The 7,502-nt window shown below is 40.6% G+C and overlaps 1 protein-coding gene across 1 annotated transcript in view; it reads right to left on the bottom strand.

Moving 5' to 3' along the window:
* LOC309377959 (synaptotagmin-5-like) overlaps positions 1-7,502 on the bottom strand; it is a 175,933-nt gene that overhangs the window by 37,300 nt on the left and 131,131 nt on the right. The window lies entirely within an intron of this gene.

Below are 7,502 nucleotides of genomic sequence, written 5' to 3'. Positions count from 1 at the left end.
GGCTCTGACCTATAAAACCTTAAATGGCTCAGGAGCACAGTACCTCAAGGACTGCCTCTCTCTTTATGAACCTACCTGGACCCTGAAATCATCTTCTGAGTCCCTTCTTCATGTGCCTCCTCCATGAGAGGTCCAGAGGGTGGCAACACAAGAACAGACCTTTTCTGCAGTGGCTCCCTGTTTGTGGAATGCTCTCCCCAGGAAGGCTGATCTGGAATCTTTGTTACACCAGGTGAAAATGTTCCTCTTTAACCAGGCCTTTGGCTCGACATCTGATGCCCTTTGAAAATGTCTTATGGAAGGGGGGGATAATTGGATTGTTTTCGGTTTTACAGTGGTACCTCGGGTTAAGAAGTTAATTTGTTCCAGAGGTCCGTTCTTAACCTGAAAGGGTTCTTAACCTGAGGCACACTTTCGTTAATGGGGCCTCCTGCTGCCGCTGCGCCGCTGGCACACGATTTCTGTTCTTATCCTGGGGCAAAGTTCTTAACCTGGAGACTTCCGGAGGCGGCGCGAAGGGTAATGGCTGCCCGTTCCTAACTGGGAAGGGGAGCTCCGTCCGAAAACGGGTCGTCCGCTACGGCGAAGCGGAGATCCACACCGGAAAACTGCAGGCGGCAGAAGCCTGCAGCCTTGGGACCCGGCGGGCGCCTGAAGCTGCTTCCGAAACGCTGAAGGGACCCCGTAAGGGGCTCCGGATCGCGGAGGAGGCAGCGGCGCTGAGGGTCGTTCCGCAATCGGCGGAGAGAAGCCGCGAAGCCGTTGCCAGTGAGCGCCGACCTTTCTTCCTGGATTTGGCTTTCAAAACACAACAACCCGTGAGTAATTGAGACTTTTAATCGATTGGAGACCAATTCGAGACCAAAGTGTTGTATTTGGCTGAAAGCGGAGGACGAAAAAGAAAAAGGAAGTCCGTCTTCCGCCGCCATTGAACTTGAACGCAAAGAGCTGGAGGAGTGAAGGCTGTGAGTAACCCTGTTTTTTATGATTGGATCTGGGCATTTATTGAGGTGTATTTAAGACAGAAAAGGAGTTTAAGCACTGGACTTACATGCTAGCTTGGACTTTGAAACCCCTTTCTGCTAAAGTTATAATTTTAAAGAGAGAAACCAGGGCTGGAACTGCCTGATAACAGTAACAATCAGCTTGCAGACCCAAGCAGTTGGATACAATAACTGGGAAAATCTGAGAGGTACGAACTTTGCTACTTTTTAACATCAACTGAAGTACCAGCAAGCACTGTTTTGAGACATTGTGACTATATATTACCAACTCTGCTAAAAACTAAATTAGGAAGGTTTTTGGACTTTAACTTTTACTTTTGAGTAATCCTTCCGAGAAGACATTTTAGGCTCCCCCTAGAGGTTTTTGGACTGAACGGCAGTGACTTTATTTTACTTTCTATTTCTTGGCCTGCTGGCTGAGTGCTGCACCTGGCTTGTCTCTTTCTCATGGGAACAGTCAGTTTGACCTTGACTATTAGATAAGTTTGGAATGAGTGGCGCAAAGAAAAAGGAGATTAAGGAGACTAAGGAAAAAGAACAAAGACCAAGAACGAGACAAACAACTTTAGCCTCAACTTTACAGCAACGTAGATCATCTGTGCCTATTTTACTCTCTGAAGAAGAAGCGGCCTCCTTGCCACAGGCAGGGGGAGGAGAGACAGAGGATTTGCAATTGGAGGATATGGCCTCAGGATCAGCTTCTTCTATTTTAGAAAAAATCTATGAAAAATTGGAATCTTTGGACAAGAGAGTGGAATCTTTGGACAAGAAGGCCGACGAGCAAACTGCGAAAATAGATCAGAACACAGAATGCCTAAATAGAATAACTGGGCAGGTGGCACAGAACACTCAATTGATTGCAAAATTGGAGGAGGCTTCAGGGGAAAATAGGAAATTGGTTGAAGACACAAGCCAAAGACTTGGACAATTGGAAAAAGAAGTAAGACCACTCAACAAACAAGTGGGTGAACATCAGACCTATCTTTCGATGATTGAATTGAAGAATAGGGAGACTAATTTAAGGATAAGATCTGTATCTGAAGTAGAGGAAGACAAACTGGCTGAGTTCCTGACCAAAATAATCTCGGTGCAGTGGAAACTTGAGGAAAAAGACTTTAAAATTATATCAGCTTTCAGGCTGGGAAGATTGATAAGAAAAGACAAACCCAGAGACTGCTTGATAACACTGAGATCAAAGGAGGAAAGGGACAAGATCCTGGGCTTACATTACAAAAATCCACTGGACATTCTGGGTAAAAGAATTGAAATTTATAAGGATATTCCTAGACAGCTGTTGGACCTGAGATCTGAATACTCGGAACTAGCAAAACTACTGAGGAGCAACTCAATTATCTTTAGGTGGGACTTTCCTCAAGGACTATCATTTACTTTTAGAGGAAGGAAGATTAAAATCAGAACATTGGAAGACAGAGATAAATTTTTGAGCCGATACGGAGAAGACCTTCACAAAGGACTTGGATCACTGCCGGAGCCTGGAGCACCAAAGGAACCGGCACCCTTGGATGACAAAGTACCACCTCCTGAAAAATAACCAGATTTATACAGGATGTCTCTGCAACTTCTGAGCTGGAACATAAATGGCTGCAACATTCCCGAGAAAAGGAAGAAAATTTTCCACATATTAAAAAAGGAACAATTGGACATTATTTGCTTGCAAGAAACACATGTGACTAGGCTCCACAGAAAAATACTTGTAAACAAAAGACTTGGCCAGGAATTTATATCTTCGGATAGAGTAAAGAAGAGAGGAGTAGTGATATATGCAAAGGAGAGCCTTTCACCTAAATTATTATTTAAAGATGAACAAGGCAGAATCTTGGCAGTTGAAATACAGCACCAAGGAGAAAAAATTTTGTTATTAGGAATTTATGCACCAAATGAAGGGAAATCGGAATTTTACAAGAAGTTGCATGAGAGCATGCTGGAATATCTGGACTTTGACAACATCATTATGATGGGAGATATGAACGGAATTGTATCAACCAACATGGATAAGTCGCAAAGTCAAAAAGTTACCAAAGATGGCAGACTACCAAAGACCTTTTTTGAAATGACAGACAATATGGACTGGATTGACATTTGGAGAACGAAGAACCCCTTGGAAAAGGAAGGAACATTCTTCTCTGAAGCCCATCTGACCTGGACAAGAATTGACCAAATATGGATTTCTAGATGTCTGGCACCTAAGGTCAGAAAAGTGGAAATCTGCCCAAAGACCTGCTCCGACCATAACGCTTTGAGAATGGACCTGACACTAATACCATCCGGCTCCTTTCGATGGAAGATGAATGACAATCTATTTAGAGATCAGGAGATTATTAAGAAGGCCCAAAAAGTTTTGAAGGACTATTTTGAAATAAATTTGAACACAACGGTGGAAAAAAGAACAATTTGGGACGCGAGTAAAGCCGTGATGAGAGGGTTCTTAATACAACAGAATGCTATTAAGAAAAGGAAACAAAATGAAAAGAAAGATAAGATCTTGGAAAAGATAAAAGAGCTAGAAAAGAAGCTAAGAGGAAACCCGAAGTCGCAGCCGACTCTGAGAGAAATTAAACTTCACCAGGCACAATATGCTAGACTGATCAACCAGGAAATAGAATGGAAGATTAAGTCAATGAAACAAAAAACGTTTGAATCGGCTAATAAATGTGGGAAACTGCTGGCCTGGCAGTTGAAGAAGAGACAAAAGCTGAACACAGTTACAAATCTGGAAATTGAAGGAAAAAACATCCAGAACCCTGTGGAAATCAGGAAATCCTTTCAGAAATATTTCAAGAAACTATATACTCAAGGGCCGCAAAATGAGGTTGAGATTGAACAATTTTTGGAAAAGAACAGTCTTAAAAAACTCACACAAGAAAATAGATTACTCCTGAACAGTCAAATAACACGACAAGAAATTGAACATGCCATTCAGAATACGAAGCTGGGCAAATCTCCAGGACCAGATGGTCTTACCTCCAAGTATTATAAGATAATGAGTGACTATTTGATTCAACCCTTAATGGAGGTCAGCAATGAAATTTTGGAGGGAAAGAAGGCGCCGGAATCGTGGAAGGAAGCTTTTATCACGCTGATACCAAAATCAGAAACTGAAAAGACACAACTTAAGAACTATCGCCCCATCTCCCTTTTAAATGTGGATTATAAAATATTTGCTGATGTTTTGGCAGGAAGACTTAAAAAAGTTTTGAATGAAGTAATTCACAAGGACCAGGCTGGCTTTCTCCCAGGTAGACATATGTTTGCAAACACAAGGAACATTATTGACATTTTGGAACTTTTGCAAACAGACATAAACACTAGAGCAGTGCTGATATTCATAGACGCGGAGAAGGCCTTTGACAACATTTCTTGGAAATTCATGAAGGGAAACTTAAAAGAAATGGGAGTGGGGCGGGGCTTCGAAAATGGGATTGATGCGATATATTCAGAACAAAAAGCTAAACTGATAGTTAATAATGTGGTAACGGAAGAATTCAAAATTGAAAAAGGAACACGACAAGGCTGCCCGATTTCCCCTCTGTTATTTATCTCAGTTCTGGAGGTGCTCTTGAATATGATTAGAGGTGACCGGTTGGTGAAGGGGATTCAGGTCGGAGCGAAACAATATAAACTGAAAGCTTTCGCAGATGACCTAGTTTTGACATTGCAGGAGCCAGAATCTAGCACGAAAAGAGTTTTACAACTGATACATGACTTTGGTCAGGTTGCAGGATTTAAGCTAAATAAACAAAAAACGAAGGTGTTAGGAAAAAATATGACAGAAATAGAGTCAGAACGGTTTCAGAGAGAAACAGAATTATCACTGGTGAAAAGGGTAAAATACCTAGGGGTTAATATAACAACCAAAAATCTGAGTCTATTCAAAGATAATTATGAAAAATGTTGGTCTGAAATTAAGAGAGACTTGGAAAGCTGGGCAAAGCTGAAGCTTTCTTTGCTAGGCCGAATTGCTGCAATTAAGATGAATGTGCTGCCAAAGATGTTGTTTTTGTTTCAAACATTGCAAATTGTGGACAAAACGGAGTGTTTCCGGAAGTGGCAGAGAGATATTTCCAAATTTGTCTGGCAGGGCAAAAAGCCCAGAATCAAGTTTAAGATATTAACAGATGCAAAGGAAAGAGGGGGCTTTGCCCTGCCAGACTTAAGGTTGTACTATGAAGCCGCAGCTTTCTGCTGGCTAAAAGACTGGCTACTTCTTGAGGACACTGATGTTTTAGACCTGGAAGGTTATAACAATGCGTTTGGTTGGCATGCATATTTATGGTATGATAAAGTTAAGATCAACAAGGCCTTTAAGAACCATATTGTCAGGAAAGCAGTGTTTAATGTCTGGACAAAATATAAAGACTTATTGGAAAATAAAACACCAAGGTGGCTTTCACCTTTGGAAGCTAAGGCCCGAAAAGGAACCAATATGGAAGCCTATTGGCCAAAATATTGGGAATTGCTAGAAAAAGACGGAGACAATTGGAAATTGCAGAGTATGGAGAAAATGAAGGATAAAGTGCGAGACTGGTTACATTACGCTCAGATTAAGGAAGTTTTTAAAAGTGACAAAAAGTTAGGATTCCAGGTGGAGAAATCGAAGTTGGAAACAGAGCTGCTAGAACCTAAGACTAAGGTACTTTCAAGAATGTATAACTTGCTGTTGAAATGGAATACACAAGACGAAATGGTTAAGTCGGCTATGATAAAATGGGCACAGGACATTGGGCATAACATTATGTTTGAGGACTGGGAAAGGTTGTGGACCACTGGGTTGAATTTTACTGCATGTAATGCTTTGAAAGAAAATGTAATGAAAATGATATACAGATGGTACATGACCCCAGTTAAACTTGCCAAAATATACCATTCGTCAGATAACAAATGCTGGAAATGTAAGGAAAATGAAGGAACATTTTACCACCTCTGGTGGACCTGCCCTAGGGTGAAGGCCTTCTGGGAAATGATATATAATGAGCTGAAAAAGGTATTTAAGTATACCTTCACTAAGAAACCAGAGGCCTTCCTCCTGGGCATTGTCGACCAGAAGGTGTTAAAGAAAGACAGAACATTTTTCATGTATGCGACAACAGCAGCAAGGATATTACTCGCCAAGAACTGGAAAACTCAAGATCTACCCACACTGGAAGAATGGCAGATGCAACTGATGGACTACATGCAGCTGGCGGAGATGACCGGCAGAATCCGAGACCTGGGAGAAGAAAGGATGGAAGAGGACTGGAAGAAATTTAAGACTTATTTACAAAAATATTGTGATTTAATGGAATGTTAAGAAAGATGCTTGGTTATAAACAATTGGCCATCACTAAAATAGATTAGGAAATGATGACAAGAGAGATTAAGAGAAACAAAGTTGAAGGACAATCATTTTAATGTATTTTATTGGTATACAAGTTGGAAATAAGATGATAATTTGCTTGACAAAAATTTATTAATGACGTAAATGGGAGCGGGAGGCGTGAGGAAGTTCAAAGATGACAGGAAACTTTGTTAAAGCAAAATAATACTGTTTATTATTAATGTACTTTTTTCTTTTTTCTTTAAAAATCTTAATAAATATTTATATATATATAAAAAAAGTTCTTAACCTGGAACAACCACTTCCTGGTTAGCGGAGTTTGTAACGCAAAGCATCTGTAACTTGAAGCGTCTGTAACCCGAGGTACCGCTATATTATGTATTTTCTGTTTTTTATGTTGTGATTTTATGTTGTGAACTGCCCTGAGATCTACAGGTAGGTATATGGCAGAATAATAATAATAATAATAATAATAATAATAATAATAATAATAATAATGTGTTATTCCTGCATTGCAGGGGATTAAACTAGATGGTCCTTTGGGATCCCTTCCAAATGTACATTTCTATGATATTTCTATGATATCTCTGTCCTTAATTTCCTCTTGAGGACTGATCTTTGAAAGGTGCTGAGGATTGGATTTTGATGAACCTGCATTGGAAAGGGGTCCACAGCTGGTCCCTAAGGTGTGTTGGGCAAGAGGAATGGTGCTGAGCACCTTGGACAGGAAGTCTTCTTCCTACAAAAGAACAAGAATACTGATATTGCCTGTGTGCACATAGGATTTCTTAGTCACCTTTAACCATAAGGTCCCAGGACAGGTTGCCATAAATTAATGACACAATTTAGAATTAAATAAAACTAACAATATCTACAACACCAAATAAATACAGTGGTACCTAGGGTTAAGAACTTAATTCGTTCTGGAGGTCTGTTCTTAACCTGAAGCACCACTTTAGCTAATAGGGCCTCCTGCTGCCGTCGCACAATTTCTGTTCTCATCCTGAAGCAAAGTACTTAACCCGAGGTACTATTTCTGGGTTAGCGGAGTCTGTAACCTGAAACATATGTAACCTGAAGCGTCTGTAACCCGAGGTACCACTGTAGCCTAAAACAGAGAGTAAAGGTGGGTTGAAACACGTGTTCTGAGTGGCTTGTCCCCA

This window comes from Podarcis melisellensis (assembly GCF_964234715.1).
Source record: "Podarcis melisellensis genome assembly, chromosome: 9".
NCBI lineage: Eukaryota > Metazoa > Chordata > Lepidosauria > Squamata > Lacertidae > Podarcis > Podarcis melisellensis.
Note: the sequence above shows the minus strand (reverse complement) of the source record. Positions and strands in the feature narration are given on the sequence as shown.